Below are 22974 nucleotides of genomic sequence, written 5' to 3'. Positions count from 1 at the left end.
ATGGGGAAACCATCTGGGATCTCAGATTGGTGATTCTGATTCCATGGTGAGGCAGGTAGAGTTCTGAGAGGGCCCTCCAGCTTGCACCCCGTGTGTAAACCCCTGCCCTTCAGTCTAGGCAGGGCCTGTGAGTATAGTGAGATGTCACTCCCTTGACTAGATTATGTTATATGGCAAAGGTGGTGAGACACTCATAATGATATTACCTTATCCATGACTTTGTCTCACCAGACTGGAGAGATTCAAAGCTAGGGAGATCTCCTGCTGCCTTGAGGACGCAAACTGCTGTGTCTGGAAAAGGCTGCCTGGCAGGGAATAGCAGACAGCTTCTACGAGTTGGAATGGCCCCCAGCTGATGGCCAGCAAGAAGGCAAGGAACTGAATCTTCCCAACAACCAGTGAACTTCGAAAAGGACTCCAAGCTTCAGGTGAGGTCACAGCCCCTCACAACACCTCGATTTTAGCCTGGTGAGACCCTGAACCGGGGGACCCAGCTAACCCTACCTCCTAATCCACAAAAAACTGAGATAACACACATGTGTGGTTTGAAACTGCTTCATTGGTGGTAATTTGTTATGCAGAGATAGAAAACCAAAGAACTAGGTCTGGGCAGGGGGCAGCTGAGAATATGCATCTGTGTTAAGTTCTCGGGTGATGCCCAGGCTGCTGGTCCAGGACCTGTCCTTTGAGAAACACTGTCATATTTCCTCTGGCAGCGGACTTAGTGGTGTCATGAATGGACATTCACCGTACCCTTCTGGAATATAACCAAGGTTAACCAGAAGGGATTGAGCAGTCTGTTTTAAGCCACAAATAAGTATAAGCAATATGGTTCAAGCCTTTAAGAATAATTTAAATGTGGCCAGCAACAATAAATACAAAATACAGTGTTAGAAAAGCCATTAGGATCAGGGCATAGGAAACGAGGGTAGGGAAAATAATGTAAAGTGAGGCGTGACGTTGGCATGCAAGATGCATGCATCACTATTCATTCACGCCTCTGTGGCAAGAGAGACTTAACTATTAATTCCTGTTCCTCCTTTTGAGAATCATGTCCCATCTATACTACTTGTGAATGAACTTCCTATTATAACTATACCTCAATTAAAAAGTAAGTGAAGGGGTGCCTGGGTGGCTCAGTCAGTTAGACGTCCGACTTCAGCCCAGGTCACGATCTCGTGGTCGGGGAGTTTGAGCCCCACGTTGGGCTCTGGGCTGATGGCTCAGAGCCTGGAGCCTACTTCCGATTCTGTGTCTCCCTCTCTCTCTGCCCCTCCCCCGTTCATGCTCTGTCTCTCTCTGTCTCAAAAATAAATAAACGTTAAAAAAAAAATTAAAAAAAAAAAAAGTAAGTGAAGATGTATGACATCACACAAGCTTTCCAGTTTCCTCCGTGATAGACAGTATGAAAGTTACGGAAGTTTTACTTTTGTAACTCTAGAAAATGTTGGCACATCCTCCAGCAGTACTGGGTATGGGTGGGTAATGGGTGTCCCTCCTTACTAGGCAGATAAATGGCTTCCGTGTCTCTACCTCTGTGCGTCAGCTGTCTTTGATGATTTTCTAACCCCTTCTGTGGCCAACAGCTCCCCTTCCCCACCTCTGTTCCTCTCCCGTCTTCACTTGTTTTTGTTGAGCAATTTTCTGAAGTGAAGAACATTCAGCTCCACGGAGGTTTTCCTAGTGGAAAACAGCCAGAGCCTTGCTTCACCCTGAGGCTGTTACTTCTCTCTTGGTAACCGTGGTGCCCCTGGTAGGATATAGGGCTTACTGCTGTGACTCTATTAGCTGAACCATCTGGATTGTTGTTGTTGTTTTATCTGACACTGTACCTATTGCCCAAATGTGAAGGCTCTGGTGTCTCCAGGCACTTCCATAGCACAGAAGATGTTTTATGTAGCCACGTCAAGCGACTCCAAGGGAAGAGTCTGGAACTTGGTTTTGAAACTATTTTGAACGTGGCTTGGTGTGATGTCTGTCCTGCTCAGGTCTGTTGGAAGCAGGGGCGGGACGTGGGAGTGAGTGCGTACCTGTGTGTTTGGATGTGTGAGTACGAGCAAATGTGTGTGAGTATGAGGCTAAGTGAACATGAGTGTGAGCAAGCATGTGTGTATGAGTGTGAGCACAAGTGAGTGTGTGCACGTGTGTGTGTGTGTGTGTGTGTGTGTGGTGGGGGGGGGCAGGAGGGTAATAGCAATCCTGCGTGTTGGGGAGCAGGTCTGCGTAGCATCGTGGAGTTGGTCATTCCTCTCGGACATGTCCTTGTTGTCCACACTCAAAGGCCTGTTTACCTAAGATATTTCATTCGGCCCTCTTGCAATGGTAACTTTATTTTTATAACTTTTTCTTTCCTTTTGGAGATTACCAATTCTTTTCTGCAGCTCCTACAGCTGCCAGAAGGTAAGAGTCTCCAGGCCTTCACCCCACTGTGGCACCCTCTGCTAGATCCGTGTCATTAAGAAATGACTTTACACACACCAGCTGCCTTTGCAGGGGCACATGGCTCCAACTCTGTGTTAGGCTAGTAATTTCATATGGTTTTTTTTTTTTTTTTTCTGGGTAGGATAAGAGGTAGAAGAGAGAAACTTCGTGCATTTTCCTTCCATTTAACCTGCATTGTCTCCCCCCATTCGTAAAGCTTTATAAACAAATAAAAACGTTGTGTTTGGAACAGCTCCTGGGGGCCAGGGAATCACATACACACTTGTGAAACATGGGTGTGCTTCTTATGTGTGGCCCCTGTGAGGCAGCCGGAGTGCTTGCGAGGCCCTAAGCTTTGTAGACTAGGAAACGGGGGTGCCGAGGGGTGGCCAGCTTTCCAAGTTAGCGATGAGGACTCTGGTCTCCACGCCTGCATCCTCTTTACACAAGATTATAACCTAGATAAGCACACAGATGAAGGACGTAGCTCGGTATTTATATTCGAATTTAAAAATATGTATCGTGTCCTGGTAAATTTATTTGTTTAGTGATAGGGATTTGAAGACAAACAGGTGGTGGTTAATAGAGACTGTAAACTCTCCGGAGAAGCTTCGGGTTCTGGTAAGTCCAGCTCTCTCAAAGACGTATTCTCTGTAGGAGTCACCTCTCTGACAATGGCTCCTTGTCAGCACCGCTCCAGGTTTGCCAAACTGTTGCCATGGAAATAGATGATCAGCTGGCTGAGAATGATAGATACCTGAGTAGTGTGTGGGCTTTGGGTATGGATCTGAAGTTTGGGATGTTTGAATCTCTTTGTGAATCGATCTCATAAATGGCCCATTTATCCACGGGCACACCCTGCTTTTAACCTTCAGCCTGATGTTAAGTGATCTTGCAACATTGATCCAAGATCAGCTCTGAGAGTTTCACTTTGAGGAGACTGTCATCGGTGTGGCTGGGACTCAACCCAGAGACACGCACCATCTAGCACACGTCAGCTCCTTCGGAATGAGTGGCGTGGAGTGGAACAAGTCAGCTCAGTGATCCCTATGCGGACGTGGATGTGGTCCAGCATGGGCGAACCAGCTGGGAACTGAGGGGAGAGAGGTGCTTGCCAGGTACCTAGGAAAAACTGAAGCATGGAGGACAATTTACCATCACAAAACCTGTGTGGGCTTTTAGCTCATAGCCTGTGATGCTGCTAACAACGCCACTGAGGCCATGTGGGGGAAGACTATGGAGGAGAACCAGCGTCCCACAGTACTCTCTTCAGGGCCAGCTTTCCTCAGCCGTGTTATGCCAAACGTTAGGATTTCTCCATATGTCAAGACTTTTCCAAGATCAAGGAAGTGTGACAAACGCTCCATAGAATGTTCTCATTATGAAATTCATAACGTCTATTGGCATACCAAAGGTTCTAGTCAAAATCAGGAGAATAGAGACCTAGTTACGTTGCTTAATTGACCACTTACTACACTTGCCTGACCATCAAAATGCCTTTAGCTCTTAGTTGGATTCTACAGCAAGAAGAGCTACAGATATTCAGTGGGTGATCCTGCCCTTCCTGGTTTAGGTTTTTAATCCTGTGGTTTTCCTTTGGTTGTTCCTAGATGATTCTGGGGGAACACAGGAGTGAGGGCTAATTTCCATGTTTAAAAGAGCCAAAATACCCAAAACATACATTAACAGTGACAGTCACTGTTGTCTCTTTACCGTTTCAAGCTTAGAATGACTTAAATTTTGATGTACCTCTTCAGGCTCCATCAATTCAGAAGATGAGTAGCTATTCCAAAATCCTGGAAACTTGGATCTTTGCTATAAAATGCTATTCGAAGGCACCTGGGTGGTTCAGCTGGTTAAGCGTCTGACTCTTGATTTTGGCTCAGGTCACAATCTCACGGTTTGTGAGATCACGCCCCGAGTAGGACTCTGCAATGACACCCCAGAGTCTGCTTAGGATTTTCTCTCTCCCTCTCTCTCTCTGCTCTTCCCCTTCTTATACTCTCTCTCTTTATCAAAATTTTAAAAAGTGCTATTCTAAGAGGCTGAATAAAAGTATCAGGAAGAAATTATAAAGACCATTGTATAGATCAAGGAAGAACATTTTAGTTGGGGAAAAAGCAATTTCTTTAAACCATTACATAAAATACAATCTAAATATTCTAATAGGGTTGTCTAATGCTCACTCAGGTCTAGTTCTCTTCTTTTAGGGCACACAGATGGATATTTCCCTCCCTATAGGTAGGTGGGTCCATGTGACTGATTCTGGCTAATGCACTGTGAATAGAAGTGACTTGTGTAATTTTCCAGCCAAAGCATTTAATTGCTGATGTGAAAACCTCCAGCTTTCTCTTCCTTTTCTGCTGTTTTTTGAGGCTTTATGTTCCAGATGATGATGCCTGGATTTTTGAGTCTCTGTGTGAAGGGCAGTGGCCTTGGAGAGTCACCTGTATTCACAGCTGAATGATATATACATATATATTTTTTCATTTTTGCCAGTTTGAAAGGGGAAAAGGGTATCTTGCTATTGTTTTAATCTACATTTATTCTGTTATTAAAGGTTTTCTTCCAGTTGCAGTATCTGTTTCTCCAGAATAATGATTGCCGGTTTTTTTTTTTAATTAGTTGGAGAGTTTCAAACTCACAACATTGCTATGCTTCCCCTACCTGATAGATAATTCAACTTCTGTCACTAAATATTTAGTCGTGTAGCAGGGTGTATTAGTCTGAGTTCTGATGAGAAACAGATGTCAAGACAGGATTAAAAGTAGGATGACTTACTAGGGGAATCGTGTGAGAGAGAAGGCAGGAAAGGAGCTGGTTGAAGATGAGGGAGCCGTCAGACCACAGGGAAAATCTGATCCTGTGGGAAGAAGAGAAGGAGGGATGGTTGTATGCAAATGTCCTAGACCTCCTTGCAGTCTAAGGAAAGTTTAGCTCGGCTCTGTGGGTGCCCTTGAGCCAAAGCTGTTCTTTAGGGGGTCCCTGAATCTCCTAGGAGAGGCCTACCTAGGAATTAGCTGCTGTGCTAAGTTGTTGGCTGGAGCGCCCAAGGGAAGTGTGGCCTTGGCAAACACCGTGATGGATTTCAGAACACAGCATCTGGGTCTTTGGGTCCATATGCTCCCATAGGGGAAGATTTTGGAGGCTAAGCTCTCAGGTGCCTGAGTTCTCATCCCCTCTGGGGGTTCTCCTCTAGCGGAGTAGGCTTCCTAGAATACTATTTGTAGGAGGGACTAACAAGCCTTCTGGAAGGGATGAAACTTCCCTTGTGAGGGGGGAGCAGATCTGAGTCAGGCCTCCTGCCCGGCTCTTGGCTCTGCCTTCTGGCTCAGTCCCATGAAGGGCAAGGAGGGTGGGAAGCTACAAATAACAACCACAAGAGGGGTGCCTGGGTGGCTCAGCCAGTTAAGCGCCTGACTCTTGATTTTGGCTCAGGTCACAATTTCACACTTTGAGAGATCAAGCCCCACATTGGGCTCTGTGCTGATAGCATGGAATCTGCTTGGGATTCTCTCTCTCTCTTCTCTCTCTACCCCCTTCCCTGCTTTCTCTTTCCCTCCAAATAAATAAATAAACATAAAAAAAATAACAACCATAAGAGCCAGGTCCACTAAAATTTCTAAGACACAGGTAATGCTGTTCTCAGATTCTTCTAACAGAGTAACACACAAAGAAAGAAGAGAGGTAGTCTTCTCACCTGTGTCTCAAAATCCTGAACAATAGCCAGTACAGAGACCCTGGTGGGAAGTGGTGGTGGAAATAGGGAGCTACAGTGTTCGCAGGCAGGAATGGCGTCCCTCTGACAGAGGGCTGTCAGAATAACAGAGGAAGTCTTGAATGGAGTGGGGGAGACACAGAGGAAGAGAGAAAGGAAAGTAACTCATGGTAGTCTCCTCAATGAGCCACATGCAGTAGCCCCTGAGAATTCTCAGAGATATCGTGGCTGGGTATTGGGAGATGTTCTGGGAGGCCAGTTGGGTAACTACTTTTTTAAAAAATGCTTATTTATTTTTGAAAGAGGGAGAGAGAGTAGGGGAGGAGCAGAGAGAGAGGGAGAGAGAGAATCCCAAGCAGACTCCACACTCTCAGCGCAGAGCCCAACACGGGGCTCAAACCCATGAACTGTGAGATCGTGGCCTGAGCCGAAATCAACAGTCAGACGCTTAACCAACTGAGCCACCCAGGGGCCTGTGGATAACTGCTTTTATTTAGAACTGGAGTAGTTTTAGGATATTTCCCAAGGACTCTGTATCAGGCTGGGCAAAATTATGCTGTAGTAACATAACCCCCCGATACAGTGATTCAAGCCACAAAGGTTCACTTCTTGCTTGTATTACTGCCATAGTGGGTTGGCCAAGGAATTTCTCTTCATCATTGCCTCCCTCATTCCAGAACCATCTAAGAGAGCTGTCATTTCCTGGAACACTGTTGGTGTCCTGGCAGGGGGGAGAGAGAAAGGATTTTATGACGTGTAATTTGGCCCTAAAAGCTTTTGCCTGGAAGCTTCACACATCATCAGCCCCCAACTGGTCATGTGACCCCCACCTGAGTTCAATGGGTTGGGTAGGATAGTCCCTCTACAGGGTGGGGAAGAGAGTGTTGGTCTGCAGGTCTACTGCAGTCCCCTTTTCCAGGGACTCCACCTCAGCCATGTTCAGGCTTCAGGGGGAGGTAATAGGCAGCTGTTCCATAAATTAGTTTTCGGCACCCCTCCCTGCCTCTGCTGCACCAGGACAATCATGCCAAGCTTATTTTCACTTTCAGGATGTTGCTCTAGCCATTGCCTTTTCTGGGAAAACATTTCTCTCTGATGTTTGCAAGACCAGCTTTCTCTTGTTGCTTAGTCCACACATCTTCGGAAATGTTTTCCCGGCTTCCTAATCCATGTGACCCTGGTCCCTCCACCCCAAGCTCTTCTTTTCACGTTACCATCTCCTCCTTTCTTTGTGGCACTATATTAATCAAAAAACACACCATATCTGATAGTTTTTGTTTACTGCTCATTTATTTTCTGTATATCCTCACTAGAATGTAAGCTTTATATTTGTTGCCCTATGCTGTTTTCTGTTTTTGTTTTTTGTTTTTTGCCAGCCAGCTTCACAGGCTTTTGTGATGGGGTGGAAAGAGATCAGACTGGGGTTGGGAGGGAAGGGGAAGGAGCAAAAGCCAAAGCCTGCATGGATGGGGGCAGGTCCCAAGACGACTTTGGAGTTGAGACAAGGAGGTGTATAGAGTGAGTGCTTTCAAAGGGCGTAGGATGTGTGAGAATAAGAGGAAAAAAGAACAGGACTTTTAAAGAAGTGCTATTGAGTGTTAATTTTCCTTGAGAGATTCAAGAAAAGGTTAAACTACTCTTTAGTTATCTCGATTGCTGTAATGTGTGTATTTGGTCATGACACCCTATAGAAAAAGTAGCCTGGATTGCCCAACCAAGAGCTAGGCATTGGTAGGCCATCATCCTCTGCTGAAATTCTGGTTGTGTGTATCACCATCCGTAAAGGAAGTGCCTAGAATAACCCAGATAACTTTTGGGTCGCTATAACTGAACCAGGGTTTGAGGATTCTGAGCAACCCCTCACTCATGCTGCTCATGGGGCCAGAACAGTGCTCAGCACATGATGGGCACTGAAGAAAATGTCAACTCCTAGAGAAGCTGTGATGGTCAGGAGTCAGGTGGGGAGAGGGTGGTATCAGAGAGATGGGCTGGCGCTCTCCTCCATTCCCTTGATATTAGGCCAATGGGGAAATACTAGAAAGAGAAAATGGGGCAGGGGGAGGAGGAGGGAAAGGGAACCCTCTTGTTTGATTAATTTAAAACATTATTCCAAGACTTGTCCTTTTGGGAGAGTACACTGAGAAGAGAACATTGTGGGAAGTGACTGTTGAAATAGGAACAGAACACCTGGTACTACTCTTTCCCTACCATTTTAACTTATAAAGTTATAGGTTAATATGCTGTCCTATGAATTGTGAGTCTACTCAGGGCATTTCAGTAGTTAAGTGAGATGCCTCAGAGTCCTGCAAATGGGATATTCAAGAGAGAGCTTGACTGCGTGGATAGATCTCAGCCTGACAGCCCAATGATGAGGAAGCTCCTGCTTTGGCAGATGGCCAGGAGAAAGGGATTCCAAGCCTGAGTGTCCTTGATAACAGCATCTCATTAGTTGAGATTAAAGCTCTAAGAATCAAAACTTCTTGGTATCTTGCATTTGTGACCCTGGTTGGGATAGGCCTAAAGAAGAGGGGCTTTGTCTAACCTCATTCAAGCCCCAGCCCACTTTTTCCCAGTGATCTTGACCATAGGCAGCACATACACACCCTCTACAGATATTGTAGACCACTTTCGGGTAAAGAAATCAGGGTGTGTGTGTGGGTGGGAGGGGGGCCAAACTCTGATACAGTTTTCATGACCAGACATGAAAATAAGAGTAACATGTTGAACAGTTGAAGGAAAATTTTATTCTAAACTCTTTTTGAATAACAGCAAATCCTCAAGACATCCCTAGAATTAAGTATTTTTTGTCAATTATTTAGTAAGTGCCTAATTTGCTCTTGCTAGGGAAGAAAATTACATGTTGTTCCTAAATTATTAAACAATATTTTGATGGCATTGACAGAGCAAGTAGCAAGGTATTGACCAGTCACCCTGCTATAGGAAAACTCCAGTGCAGCTCTGTTTTCTCTTGCGAGGTGAAATTGAAGAGAAAAAAAGTCATTAACTCCTGCGAATGACATCTGCAAAGTCTGATGGAAAGTCACATAAAGTTCATTGTCCTTTATTAGACAAAGTGGAAGAGCCCACAAACTAATTCTTTTAAGAAATGCCTAAATGAACTTCAAAACTGAAATCCGATCATTGTTCAAAGTTTTGCTGTCCTGGCTTCTTCAGGGAACTTTGGTTTGGTGGTAAGATCTTACTCAAAGTTTTCTTTATGGAATTTCATAATCCAGCCTTCTTTGCCTTTTAAATAAATCTCGACATCTTTCTCAGTGCCTAGCATGATGAATAGATGAATGATCTTTCTGGAAAGTTTTTTCCTTCCTTGTTGCGTCCTCTAAAGAGGATGAGTCTCGGGAGAAGAAAAAGTGAAAAATGGAGATTCATGCTAAATCCTGAAATTAACTCTTTCTTGACTCAATGAATTGCTCTAGCAGTTTGGTTTGGACTGTTGTATACACTGTCAAGTTGCTCTCTTCTGGGTCAGGAAGCTTCAGTGTTAAATGAATGAAGAGAGATGATGTTTTGGAAGAAGTTTTGACCCAAGACTGGAAGACCGAATCCCATCCCTCTCTGTACTGAGGAGCAGACAGAAGCATTACCTAGACACAGCCTGTCAAAATCAAAGAACATTTATTAGGAAAAAGGTGATTCTTTTATGGAACACCTATCAAGCACCTGTAATGTGCTAGGTACTTATATGTCATTGGTTGTCACATCAACCCTGTCAGATGACTATTATTTCAACCTTGCTTGTTGAGGAAGTTGGGACTTAAGAGACCCAGTAACTTGTTCAAACTTTCACAGGTAGGGAAAGGAATGGCGGATGGGCGGGAGAGCTTGGATTTGAATGCATTATCATTCACTTCAACTCACCCCATGCTCCCTTAGAAGTGCCCAATGAGAGAAGTAGTCACTCCATTTCAGGAGCTCACCGTATGGTTGGGAGGATGTGGAAAAGGGCTCAAAGTGCAGGGGGTGGGGGGTTAGGATGTCCTGAACATCTACCGTGAAGCAGCATTCAAGTCCATCCTTTTGAATCAAGACGTCTCAGATGGCTCACGGGCCAGAAAGTTAAGCTAAGCACGCTTAGGTAACTCTTCCAGGGGTCTCCCAATCAGATCTTGATCCCAGTTCAGTTTGATTCCAAACATTAAGCCTCCCTAGTGCTTCATGCTTCCACTTCCAGCAAAGGCCTCAAGGAACAGTGTATGTCAGTGTGCCTGGTGCTATTGAGATGGAGGGAAGGGAAAGGGCACTGGCAAAGGGAAAGGAGCTGAGTGAATTAGAAGAGGTAGAACTCTCTGAGTCAAAATAGAGGTTGGAGTGATGTGCCAGGATTGGGACAATGTGGAATTCAGTTCTGACATCAGTTGTGTGACTGGTTTCCACAGCTGAGAAAGCATCATAGAGTGGTGTGTGTGTGCGCGCGTGTGTGTCTGTGTGTCTATGTGTCTGTGTGTCTTGTGTAGACTGGCTGGTGCATGCACAGTGGGCTCTGTGGTAGCTCTCTGGTGGCCTCCATGATCCCCGGCTATATGAGTGTGGCCAGCAAAGGAAAGGTGGGTGGGTTGATGGGTTCTCCTCATGGAGTTTTGGCTTTGTGCTGTTCTTCCTGTTCTCCCCTTTTAGAGCTTACACCTTTGTAACCCATTATAAAACAGTGCTTAACATGAAACTCCAGACCAGAAAATGTGATTCAAATAAATCAGTGACTTTTCCATAGGACATATTGGGACATTCATTACTCAAGAGTGGGCAAGGACTTTCTTAAGACACATCCTTTCACCTTGCGAGTGCTAAAACTTCACCTTCTCACTATATACTTTGGAAAGAATTCATTCCTTTTAGAGTGATTGAGGAGACTCTTTTGAATTAGTTGCAGATATATCTTGAATATCTTCTTTCCCTTTTGACGTTTTTTTGAGACTGGTTTGGTTTAATAGAAACAAAGCATATGTGTAAGCACTGTTATTTAGGCTGCCCGCAAACATTACTAGTCAACCGAGAAGTTTGGCATCAAGTTACCTTAGAGCTGACAAAGTCAGAGAGGATATAATCATTGTTCTAAGTGACCATTTACTTTTCAAGATTGACCACATTGGAGACCCCACAGGACTTACTTCAAACACCTCTCCCTCAATGCATATACAAATACCACATCGTCAGTGTGTTTGCAGAAGGGAATACCAGGAGCTCTGAGACCATGGTCTAAAAAAATCTTCCCAATCACCTGTTGTTCAGAGAAGTCCTGTATGTTGTAGAAGACTTTCGAATTCTGGAGCCAGTGGATGGCCTGACCGAAGAATTTAAGTTTTCAGATTCTTTATTCAGTCCTTACATTTTGCTGTGCTAGGGCTAGCTATGTTTCTAGAATGTGGGAAGGTATGTTCTGGAGTAGAAATAAAAGAGAGACTCTTAAGTTTATTTATTTTGACAGAGAGAAAGAGAGAGTGAGAGAGCAAGAAAGCAGGGAAGGGGCAGAGAGAGGGAGAAAGAATCTCAAGCCGGCCCCTTGCTGTCAGAATGGAGCCCAATGTGGGGCTTGAACTCATGAACTGCAAGATCAGGACCTGAGCTGAAACCAAGAGTCAGACATACCTGACTGAGCCACTCAGGCACCCCTAAAAGAGAGACTTTCTGAGCCCTGGTATTGAGGATCCTGTATGAAAACGAAAATACTTTGGTATAATCAGTTACAATGCCAACTTCTTCAATCTTCATTTGCTTGGGGAAAGATTTCAGAGACTATGGTCTTCACTTCCGTTGTAACTGTTCTCTCACATCCAGAGAGGCTAGATATCGAGGGTTCTCTTTTCATTTGCTCAGAAGTCTTATATTTATTTTGTGTTAGTCCTAGCATACGTGTAACTGCGCACAAGAACAAACACGATTACTATGTGCTATTAGAACACATTGGTGTTTAATGTGACTTCCCTCTTCCCAGTTGCAAGGCAGGGTGGGGAAACGTTCTCACGTAGCTTTGCTTAGTCATCTAGTTTATTTATTCAGCTGTAGAATCATCCACACCTTTTTAAAGAGTGCAGATTCATGCTATCATAATTGTACCTGGGGTCACTAATTTGGGGGCCTCAAGGGCTCCGGCTGCTGTAGCAAATTGAAATATGGAAATCAGATGCCTTATGTGGGACTGCGGGCCGTGTGCGATCCGTTGGGTGCTAGCATCTGTTTGATTCTCAGAGGTCCTCTTTTTCTCTGAACAGTGAGTATTGTCAACACGGGCTGTCGTCCAGAGAGCGAGCTGTTAGGCTGGAATAACACAGCGCTCTCAGGAGCATCTGGAGGACCGGAGACAGCACAGCAGTTTTGAAGCTTTTCTTTTTTTTTTAAATGCGGGTTGCGAGACAGCCTCCCGCCATCTCTCCCTACTTCCGAATAAGAGGATTCTAATGGAGTCACCATGGGTGATGAGGCTGAGCCCCGAGGTCCTCCCCTGCCAGGACTGTTTCTGCTGCCTGGTTGTTAGCTGTGTGGCTGCCGCCTTTGTCTTTGGTTTCTGCAGGGAAAGGCGTTCAAAGAAGGAGGTGAGCTTCACCTTGGTGATTCCTCTCCCAGCAAAATGAATACAAACATCTAATGTCATGACCCCCCTCCTGTTCCACACATTCAGCATGTTTGACACCGTTAGCGGCCACAGTGCGGGCCCAGGGTACATCACAAGCAGATGAAAATGTCCTTTTGCCCTGGGAGATGAGCCTGTGTCGTGAGCAGGGGCAGGGGCAGGGGTACGGAGCTTTGGTGGAGATGCCACGGACACCATCAGTCCTTCAAGGTGTGTCTGTGAATGCCGGCATTACTGACATCCTCAGTGGGCTTCGCCTTCCTTTAATTTTTCCTGTCCCATTCCAAAAATCTAGCCAAGCAGAATGGAAAGCTTCGTTGTTTGAAAGCAACCCCTTGTCTTTCTGTTGGTTTTGCAGCGATGAGCTGATGGAGGGCGCTCAAGGGGGAGGAGAGAGGTGGGTGTCTTGTAGGGAAGATGGCAGAAAGCTGGGAGGATTGGGAATCCTGATGGTCAGCCTTGGAACTCCAAGGTTGGCAAGGTTTTCTGTCTTTAAGTGAAATAGAACCACCTGCTTTCGAGGACTCTGAGGCTCTCTGTGGTGATCCGTATGGACAGAGGAACAGAAGGGTGTCCCTGCACCTTTATTCTGTCAAAGCTCCTAGAGCCTTTCATCACCCTGGGCACGGAGAGACATTTCTAATGCTGATGGCCTTGGAATCAGATTTAATTTTTTGGGAGGGAAATAAAGCGAGTGATATCTATGTGTATTCGAGTCTATGGAATGAAATTCATCCCTGCCGCAGATTTAACTGCACAAGTCAGGAAAGGCCCTGAAGACCGAAGACATTAGCACAAATGAAGAGTTGGAACTTGCCTCTTGCAAAAGTTTTTAGCTGAAGAAACCTGACAGACAGGAGAGGGAGGACTGTTACTTTGTGTGTGACAAAGACATTACATTGTCATTAATATTGCAGGTCACTGCTTTTGGGGGAAAATCTTTGTTTTATTTTAAGATTCTTAGTAGGGTTTATTCTGAGACTTAGAAAACTCAGGAGAGTTGGGCCTTCCAGACAAATGCATTTGCCTTGACGAAACACATTTGCAATAGCTCTCCAACAATGGCCTGGAGACTACTCCCAATTCACACTGGACTTTAAAAAAAAATTTTTTTTTACCCTGTTTTGAAAATGGACCAGGTTTGGGGCACTAATTCACATTGCTACCACACCCACTCTTTCTGCCCAGAGAGTGAGGAGAATGAATGGGTCAATCAGCTGACATATTTCCATCCAATTTCAAGGATAGAATGTGTTCATTTTCTGACTAATGGCATGTCATTTTGCAGAAGCCTTTGGTTGTGAATTAATCCTGGAATCAAAACAGATTTTCCGGGGAGCAATCTTCCATCAAGTATTGATTTTTTTACACTCATGGAGTCTGTACTCCCTAATTTAACCTGACAATGATTCTGCACAATGGCCTGGGAGCACCTTGGCAGCTCACTGAAGGAAGTTTTACTGTCTTTTCTTTCTGCAAAGTAGAAGGGAAAAACCCCACACCAGCTAGCCCAGTCAGTCACTGGGGGGCATTTATGACTTGATACTTTACTTCTGGCAATTTGGAATGGGCAGAAAGCTGCCTTCTAACTTTTAAAGAAGTGTTGGGAGAGAGAGCTTTGCCTTGCTGAGACTGTTCAAAGGAACATTTTTTTTTAAGCTGCCAATATAAAAGAAATTTTTAATATATCGTTCAGTCATGGCCAGTGTTTTCAAATGATGCCATCTTGCTGTGCCCATGAAACGTGAGGAAATGAGGAAGGATTTTCTGAAGAGGGGCTTTTGCTTCTGAATTTCAATAAACTTTTCTGTTCCTTTTTTCCCCTCTGTTTTCTCAAAGGTGCATTTAGATTTCCATACTGCTCGGTCCCTATTTGATTCTTGTGAACTCAGCAAAGATTTGTGAGCTGTGCTGGGTTTATAAAAGGGGACTTAAAGAGCTGAATATGACATAGCCCCCCTACTTCAAGGAGCTTGTGGTTTGGAAAGTGTGGAAAAACAAGCACACTCCACCTGTGGCAGAGACTATAAACTATGAAAGGCATGGATGTGGGCCTATGGGAGGAAGATCAGAAAGAACTTTGTGGAAGAGAAAACATTTAAGTTGGGCCTTGAAGGATGGTGTGAAATAGACAGTTAATAAATGCTTACTTAATGTCTGGGTACTTCTCGTCATTTTCCATATTGCCTTGCAAGTGGGTTGGGACCATGTGACCAGTTCCGACCAATGGATTATTGAGCAGAAGAGACATGAGTCACTCTTATGTGGGGGCAATCATCCATCCTCCATCTGCCCTCTTCCACTGCCATGGTGACTGGGTAGAGGAGAACTTTGCTCTCCACAACAAGGACTTGTATGAGCAAAACCTAAATTTACATTACAAACCACCAAGAAATCAGGGTTTATTTGATATCACAGCATAGGTTAGCCAAATGAATACAGATGGGTAGGAAGGATTACTTAGTGAGACATGTCAAAATCCAGAGTGATACAGTTAGGAACGTTCATTCATAGATAAGAATTTTGATGGACTCCTGCTCTGAGCTCATAATAAAAAGGAAGTGCTTAAGTAGCTCACAGAAACCAATGGCAGGTTTTAAGTGAAGTTGAGTTATCTTATTCTTACGGAGAGATTTTTTTTGGAAGAGGACACATTTATTACAGATGGAAAATGTAATCAATAAACTGAATAATACATTAAGCAGTATAGTGAGTCCCTGAGTCATGGGTATCCTAATAGATTAGTGTGATTTGAAAGTCAGAGCCTCTGTACTCCACATCTCCAACCTGAATGAGAATAAAATTATCATTGGTCCATTAATTTAGCAGGTACCTGGAGTGACAGAAGAAATAGAAGTAGAATTTTGGTCCTTGAAGAACTTAGTTCTGGTTGGGGAAGCAAGATTCCAAGCACCGGATGAAAGAGGGAAGTGAAGAGGGCTCAGCAGGGGAAATAGCAGGTCAGAGGGGGATTTTTGGAAGCTGAGAGCTGGGTCCTGGAGGAAGTGGGTTATAGATAGTGGGTTATAGATAGCGGGTTATATAAGTGGTGGAAAGAAGGTGAACAGTCCCACTGGAGTGAGTGAAGGACTGAATGGCCTAGACCTCATGGATAGTTTGTCTGAAAGCAATCCCAAGTGCCCTAATCGAAGAAGAAGGAGGGAATGTAAATAAGGGAATTGTGGGAAATTTTCACTTCCCGACGTTTCCCCAGTATCAATTGTTTCTCACTGACCTGGAGATCTTATAAAATGTGACACATGGTTGGCCATGACCATGCTACTCTTTGAAGAGCGGCCATCCTGCCTATTAGATTCGAGCCTTCTTTCTTTCTCCCCATTGGTTGTTACTGCCTGTGTCAGCCATAAAATTACACTACTAGGCCGACTACACATCTTAAAGAAACCAAAAAGATGGCCTTACCGGCACATTGTGTTCCCTCTGCTGCTGTGACCCTCATGAGCGTGTTTCTTCATATGTAAAGAGAGAATTAAATTAAATGGGATTATTAATATAAAGCATTTAGTAAAGTATTGGCTTAGGGTTGATTTTACTAACTGGTAACATTATTATTGCTAATCTATTGTTTCCATCATAAATCAGAATGCACTTGTGATCCTAGAGAACACTCCTTTGGTTGATGATAAGAAGTGAAAATGGACTTTGCCTTTTTTTTTTTTAATGTTTATTTTTGAGAGAGAAAGAGTGTGAGTGGGGGAGGGGCAGAGAGAGAGGGAGAGAAAGAATCCTAAGTAGGCTCTGTACTGTCAGTGCAGAACCTGATGCATGGCTCTATCTCATGAACTGTGAGATCATGACCTGAGCTGAACCCAAAAGTTGGACTTAACCGATGGATCTATCCAGGCACCCCCAAAATGGACTTTGTCTTAAATTATTTCAGGTCATGTTTTTTTCCCTATTAGAAATCCAAATTTCCAAACTGTTGAGAAAAAGCTATCACTAATATTTATGACTTTTAGAAATTCATTTTTTTTGCTTTTTCCTTTCTTATATTATCAAAGAAGCTGTTTCCATGTGTTCCACAAATGAGAAATAAATATATGAATTCGTATTTAATAGTTTTTTGAAAATTCTCAATTTTCAAAAATGGGCAAGATATATCAATCACTATTTTGGAAATTCTCGGAGATTCCATCTTCCTGTCTTTGTGCCTTCAGTGTGGGAGATGGTCTAGCTCTCTCACCTCTGCCTTGTCTTAACAATGAAAGAAAGTTTTAATCACTATGCCTGATACTTTTGTCTTTTTGTTTGTTTGTTTCAGTTTAGCAACACAATGTTCAATTAAAAAAATAGATCCAGGGGCACCTGGGTGGCTCATTCAGTTAAGCGTCTGACTTTGGCTTAGGTCATGATTTCGAGGTTCGTGAGTTCAAGCCCTGTGTAGGGCTCTGTGCTGGCAGCTCAGAGCCTGGAGCCTGCTTCTGATTCTGTGGCTCCCTCTCTGTCTGCCCCTCCCCTGCTCGTGATCTGTCTCTCTGTGTCTCTCAAAAATGAATAAACATTTAAAAAAATAGATCAAATGTTATTTGAGCAAGTAAACAGTTTAGAATGAGTTTTGAGATGGTTAAACTACAGGTTGTAACAAATGGTCACATAAAATCCCTTGTATTTGAAACAGTGGTTGAAATGGCACATTTCAACAGCTTTACACAGATGTTGTTTTAAGGAAGAATTCTTTTTCTTTCTTACAAATTAAAGAAGACTTCTGCTTGGTTGAAATAGTGGCACTTTTTTCTTCCTTTTAACTTTTTTTTTTTATTATTTTTTTATTTTTATTTTTTTTTCAACGTTTTTTATTTATTTTTGGGACAGAGAGAGACAGAGCATGAACGGGGGAGGGGCAGGGAGAGAGGGAGACACAGAAGCGGAAACAGGCTCCAGGCTCTGAGCCATCAGCCCAGAGCCCGACGCGGGGCTCGAACTCACGGACCGTGAGATCGTGACCTGGCTGAAGTCGGACGCTTAACCGACTGCGCCACCCAGGCGCCCCTAACTTTTTTTTTTTTAAATCAAAGTGGGTCTGTACATTAGTGAAGTGCTCTAACGCCCTTCACTGTGTATAATCACAGAGTGCTCTATTACACGCAAGTGCCATACGGAGAGAAACAGACCTTTCCATGACTACAAATTTCAAACTTTCTCCCTTAAAAAACAAACAAACATATCAGTGATTCTACTGCAATAAAGGTATTTAGATTTGAGTGAAACCACTTTCTGATTCTCAAAAGACGGTAAACTTTTATTATATTTGTGGTTTGAGCAGTGTTTGGAATCAGTTGCCAAAACAGCGAGAATAGCTAATGATTCCTCTGAGCCTACAAGGTGGGAGTAGTGTTTTGCAGGGCTGTAAGCACTGGTTATTATTATTTTATTTCTTTTCCCTTGACTCCCAGGTATGAGTGATTGTCAGAGAACACATATGACATGTAATCTTCATTGCCCAGGTAGACCTCCATGTTGAGAAATTCTAGAAGCTTCTGAAACTCGTAAGTTTAAGTTTTGCTCTGTGTTTCCAGTAGAATGGATGGAGACCTTACACACATGATTCTGGGAATGGAGGCCCATGTTCTCGGATGAGAAGCAGTTTAAGAATGAGTTTACAGGGGCGCCTGGGTGGCTCAGTTGGTTAAGCAGCCGACTTCACCTCAGGTCATGATGGCACGGTTCGTGAGTTTGAGCCCCGTGTTGGGCTCTGTGCTGACAGCTCAGAGCCTGGAGCCTGCTTCGGATTCTGTGTTTCCCTCCTTCTCTGCCCCTCCCACACTCATGTTCTGTCTCTCTCTCTCTCTCAAAAATAAATAAACATTAAAAAAAATTTTAAATGACTTTACAACAAATACAATGTGGATCTTTGGGGGACAGATTCTGGGCATGGACTATTAGATAGGCATGGGTTTAATTTCTACCACTGACATTTTTTTGGGTAACTTACTTAAACTTGCTAAGCTTTATTTTCCTCATCTTTATAATGGAGGTAATAAAGCTTCTTTCATTGTCGTGAAAACTAAATACCCAGAAGTGCATGCACACGTGCACACACACACACACACGCAATGTTTTGGTGAAGTACTTAGTTCAGTTCCTGGCAGGAAGTTAATACATAACAGCTATTATTTTTTATTATAACTTATTAGTTTTGCCAAAACTTCTATTGTGGCACACAGGAGGAGGCCTTATAATCAGATAAAATACAAAAATCCAAACAGAGAGCTATGATTGCTTAAGATGTAGGGATCTCTTAAAGTAAGATGAAGAAAAACTATATTTCAGTTCCAGTTGGCCAGATTCCTTCTGTGGGCATAGGGGGCATTTAGGACAGAGACAATTTGACTTCAAGACCTCACTCTGAACACTCGCATGAAGTGCTCCTCATTGGTCATTGGTAGAATCCTGTTGCATTTAGACCGCTAAATAAAATCAAGTAGTTGGGGGGGGGGGGGCGCCTAGGTGGCTCAGTCCGTTGAGCGTCTGACTCTTGGTTTCAGCTCGGGTCATGATTCCACAGTCATGAAATCCAGCCTTGTGTTGGGCTCTGCACTGAGCCTGCATGAGATTCTCCCTCTCTCCTCCGTCTTCCCCCCACACCCTCACTCGTGCATGAGTGCTTTCTCTCTCTCAAAAAACAAAACAAAAACCCCCAAAACTCTTCAAAATCAAGTAGGAAAAACATGACATTCTATATTAAAGTTTGGGATCAATTGGATTGTGTGTGTTTTCAATGAATATAATCTCATTGTCAGAGGAATGAGTTTAAGTTTGGGTTTTAAGATCTTAAAACCCATTTAAAGTATATCAGTACATAGAGTTGATTTACATAGCTTAGAAAAAATGAAAAAAGGAAGAATCAAAGCTTTGTATTTTATTCTGATTTGGCTATTTATTTTTATGGTTTGAAAAGAACTTTAAAATGCGTTTTCTTTTTTTCCTAAATAGCCTCAGGATCTGTTTTGTTCACTTTAAAAGATTCATCTGTGCTCACTAAGTGGTAGTTAATGATCATTTGAAATATAGAAATTTAAAATCCTATGCAAAAAATATGTAGTCACACAATCGTACCAAACATTAAAAAAAATTTGCGGATGTTTACATGGGAACAAAGAGAGACATGAGCTCAGAAAATACACTTTAAGAAAATAAAACAGAGGGACACCTGGTGGCTCACTTGGTTAAGCTTAAGTGTCCGACTTCAGCTCAGGTCATGATCTCACAGCTTGTGAGTTCCAGCTCTGTGTCCGGCCCTGTCCTGACAGCTCAGAGCCTGGAGCCTGCTTTGGACTCTGTGTCCCCCTCTCTCTCCACCCCACCCCTGCTTGTGCTCTGTCTCTTTCTGTCTTTCAAAAATGAATAAATATTAAAAACAATTTTAAGAAAACAAAAAAGAACAGACCAAAAGATCTGGTTTTCAGCTTTTCACTATGTATAAAGTCCTATAATAGTAATTACACAATAAAACACCTTGTAGTTAGCAAGCCCCTAAGATGTTTGCATTTTAATTTGGGGATTTGGATCCTGTCTTATTAAATAAAATTTACCTAACAAAATTTGGTTGACTTGAGCAAAATTTCTGATGTGCGATGGAAACACGAGAACCTTAAACGGTTAGAAAGCAAATCATCTTTGTGGATTTAATTGCCATTGACAGAAAAAGGCCACTGGGCTGGAAAGATAATCATCGTTCAGCCAAAAGGCATGATGTAGTCTGAAATTAAGGAAAAAAATTCTATTAAGTTAAAACAGCTGGAAAATGAAATCTAATAATGAAAATATTTAATTTGCATGATTTCCTTTATTTTTTGTTTTATTTTATTTTATTTTGGTCAGTGAACTTTCTCACTGCAAATGTGACATGTATGGTTACATATCACATGTCTAGGCCAGGTATAAGCTGATATTTATTGATAAATGTCACTCTTAAGAGAAAAAGTAATGGACCCACTGCTTTTAAGTTTATTGCATTTCCATACCAAGCCTTTTTTTTTTTTTTCCTGCCATGGCTTAAGAAGAACCCTAGTTCATTTTACATCCAGGCCCAGGAAAACCACACACTGGGAATATATTTTGATCCAACAGTTCACTCTTAAAGGGATTCAGACAAGATCACGGCAAGTAAAACACCCTCTCCCTTCCTGAGTTGGACCTCAGCTCAGATGAAGTCATCTGTCCCTTCCAAACTGAAGCTGCCACCGTGGCTTGGTTTTGTGTTTGTGGAGCTGGCTGCTTCTTCTGTTTTCCTTGCTGCCTCCTCTCCCTTTCAGCCCTCAGCCCTCACGCTGGAGGGCCATGGTAGGTATGGCTTTTCTGGGTGGGCCATGTGATTAATACATGGTGAGGTGTTGATGTGGCCACGGCTTGAATTTGAGTAAGTTTTCCTTCTCCCCAGAGTTCTGAGCCTCTGTGCTGAAGACAGACACCATCTCCTGTATCCATATTCATGGATCCAGATGAAGTCCGTGGGCCAATATTAGTTTAGCTATGAAGTCTATCATTCTCAAATCTCTTTTCTCTAGGAGACATCAAGTCTCCATAGCGAGGGGAGTCATTAATTTATCTACTTGTTCATTCATTTATTCATCTTGCTTTTATTAGGGGTTGGGCACTTGCACCTGTCACTGGAAATACAAGGATTATTATTTATAATTTTTTAAATGCTTTATTTATTTATTTATTTTGAGAAAGAGAGAGAGAGACAGCAAGCACATACAAGGGAGGCAGGGGGAGAGAGGGAGAGAATCCCAAGCAGGCTCCTTGCTGTGAGCATGGAGCCTGACATGGGGTTTGATCCCATGAACTGTGAGATCATGACCTGAGCCGAAACCAGGGGCTAGACACTTAATCAACTGAGCCATCCAGGTGCCCCAGAAAACACAAAGATTACTGAGAAGGAACCATTTTTAAAGGAAGACAATGGTGGTTTAGAATGAGTTTGGATTTTCTTTCAGTTTCCCTGAGATCAGGCTCCCTCAACTCAGATCTGCTCACTCGACCTTTGTTCTTTTTCATCAGCACGCCCTCCAACCCCTGATGGGTGCTCTAGCCTGTTCTCTCCCTCTCATTTCTGTCATTCCTGTTGCAGGAATGCAGGTGCAGAATCTGGGCTTAGTGTTTGGAAATGAGGTAAGAAATTGTGGAAGACTATATCTCATGGCCTGTATGGAAGAGGCAAATGCAGCACCCAGAGGTGGGGTCACCTGGGTCACTCCAGCTCCACATCCCCTTTTTCATTAGACCCGGAAGCCCCTCAAAGAGCCCCACAACTATTTCAGGGGTTACAGAGCATCTTTTATGTGCTCAGGGACATGTTCACTCTGTCGGGGTTTTCTGTAATCCCCTGGGCACCGTGGGTTTCCACCAGTGGCCCCAGCAGGTGGCTGCTGCTGTACCGCCATATTTCCCCATTTTTATTTCTTTCTTGCTTGTATACAGACAAGTATTCAGGAGCTGGCTTAAGCATACATCTGAATGATAGCCACCTCGCTGTTCTCAGAATCCCTAGAATGCTCTACTGGCTAAGGATCTGTTACTAGGTCAACATCACTGTGCCTTGAATCTTGAATTGGATCTTGAAGGCACCTGTAGATCCCACTGTCTTTCGCCTCACCCTACTGAATAGTCTCACACCCTGCCATGGACACAACCTGAGTCCCCATGTCAGCAGACCTCACAGAACCGTCTTGTCTTAGCTCCCCCAACATGTCCATGCAGCCCAGAACATGGCAGCCAGAAAATAAGACTTAAGTCAAAATCCATGCCAAGAAAATTTTAGGACAGCAGCCTAGAGGCTGGAAAACGTGCCAGACTAAGGAAAGTTGCAAAATAGCTGAAAGTTACAAAATTCCACTCATTTCTCCACGGAGACTAGAGACTTTAGATTGAAATGGTAGCATCCAACATCTGCCTGTAATTTTTCCAGCAGCATTGGGCTGCCCAGGAAGAAAAGAAAGGTTTGAATTGAATCAGGGTTGAGGATGAGCAGGCCTGGTAGGACGTGGTGATCCAGAGCGTGAGGGGACTGAGAAAGTTTGTGACATCGTTGTTGGAATGATGGATTGGGAAGGTCAGCAAGGTGGCACCAAGAAAGAAGGGGAATCTGGGGAGTTGGTAGGGTTATGTGTTTAGCAAGCATCTATTGATCACTGATGATGTGCCAGGCAGGTACAGGCACAAGTTCTGGGAAAGTAGCCCTTGAAAAGTTGATGGGCTTGTTGGAAAGGTAGGTCAGTATGTAGTA

At 43.5% G+C, this 22974-nt stretch overlaps 1 long non-coding RNA gene across 4 annotated transcripts in view; it reads left to right on the top strand.

Moving 5' to 3' along the window:
• LOC131509585 (uncharacterized) overlaps positions 1–22974 on the top strand; it is a 139338-nt gene that overhangs the window by 57802 nt on the left and 58562 nt on the right. For all 4 annotated transcript variants that reach the window (XR_009260590.1, XR_009260587.1, XR_009260588.1 and 1 more), the window contains one exon: positions 232–428. This is a non-coding gene — a long non-coding RNA (uncharacterized LOC131509585). The remainder of the gene's footprint in view (positions 1–231; positions 429–22974) is intronic.

This window comes from Neofelis nebulosa, chromosome 4, assembly GCF_028018385.1.
Source record: "Neofelis nebulosa isolate mNeoNeb1 chromosome 4, mNeoNeb1.pri, whole genome shotgun sequence".
In the NCBI taxonomy this organism is placed as follows: Eukaryota; Metazoa; Chordata; class Mammalia; order Carnivora; family Felidae; genus Neofelis; species Neofelis nebulosa.
Note: the sequence above shows the minus strand (reverse complement) of the source record. Positions and strands in the feature narration are given on the sequence as shown.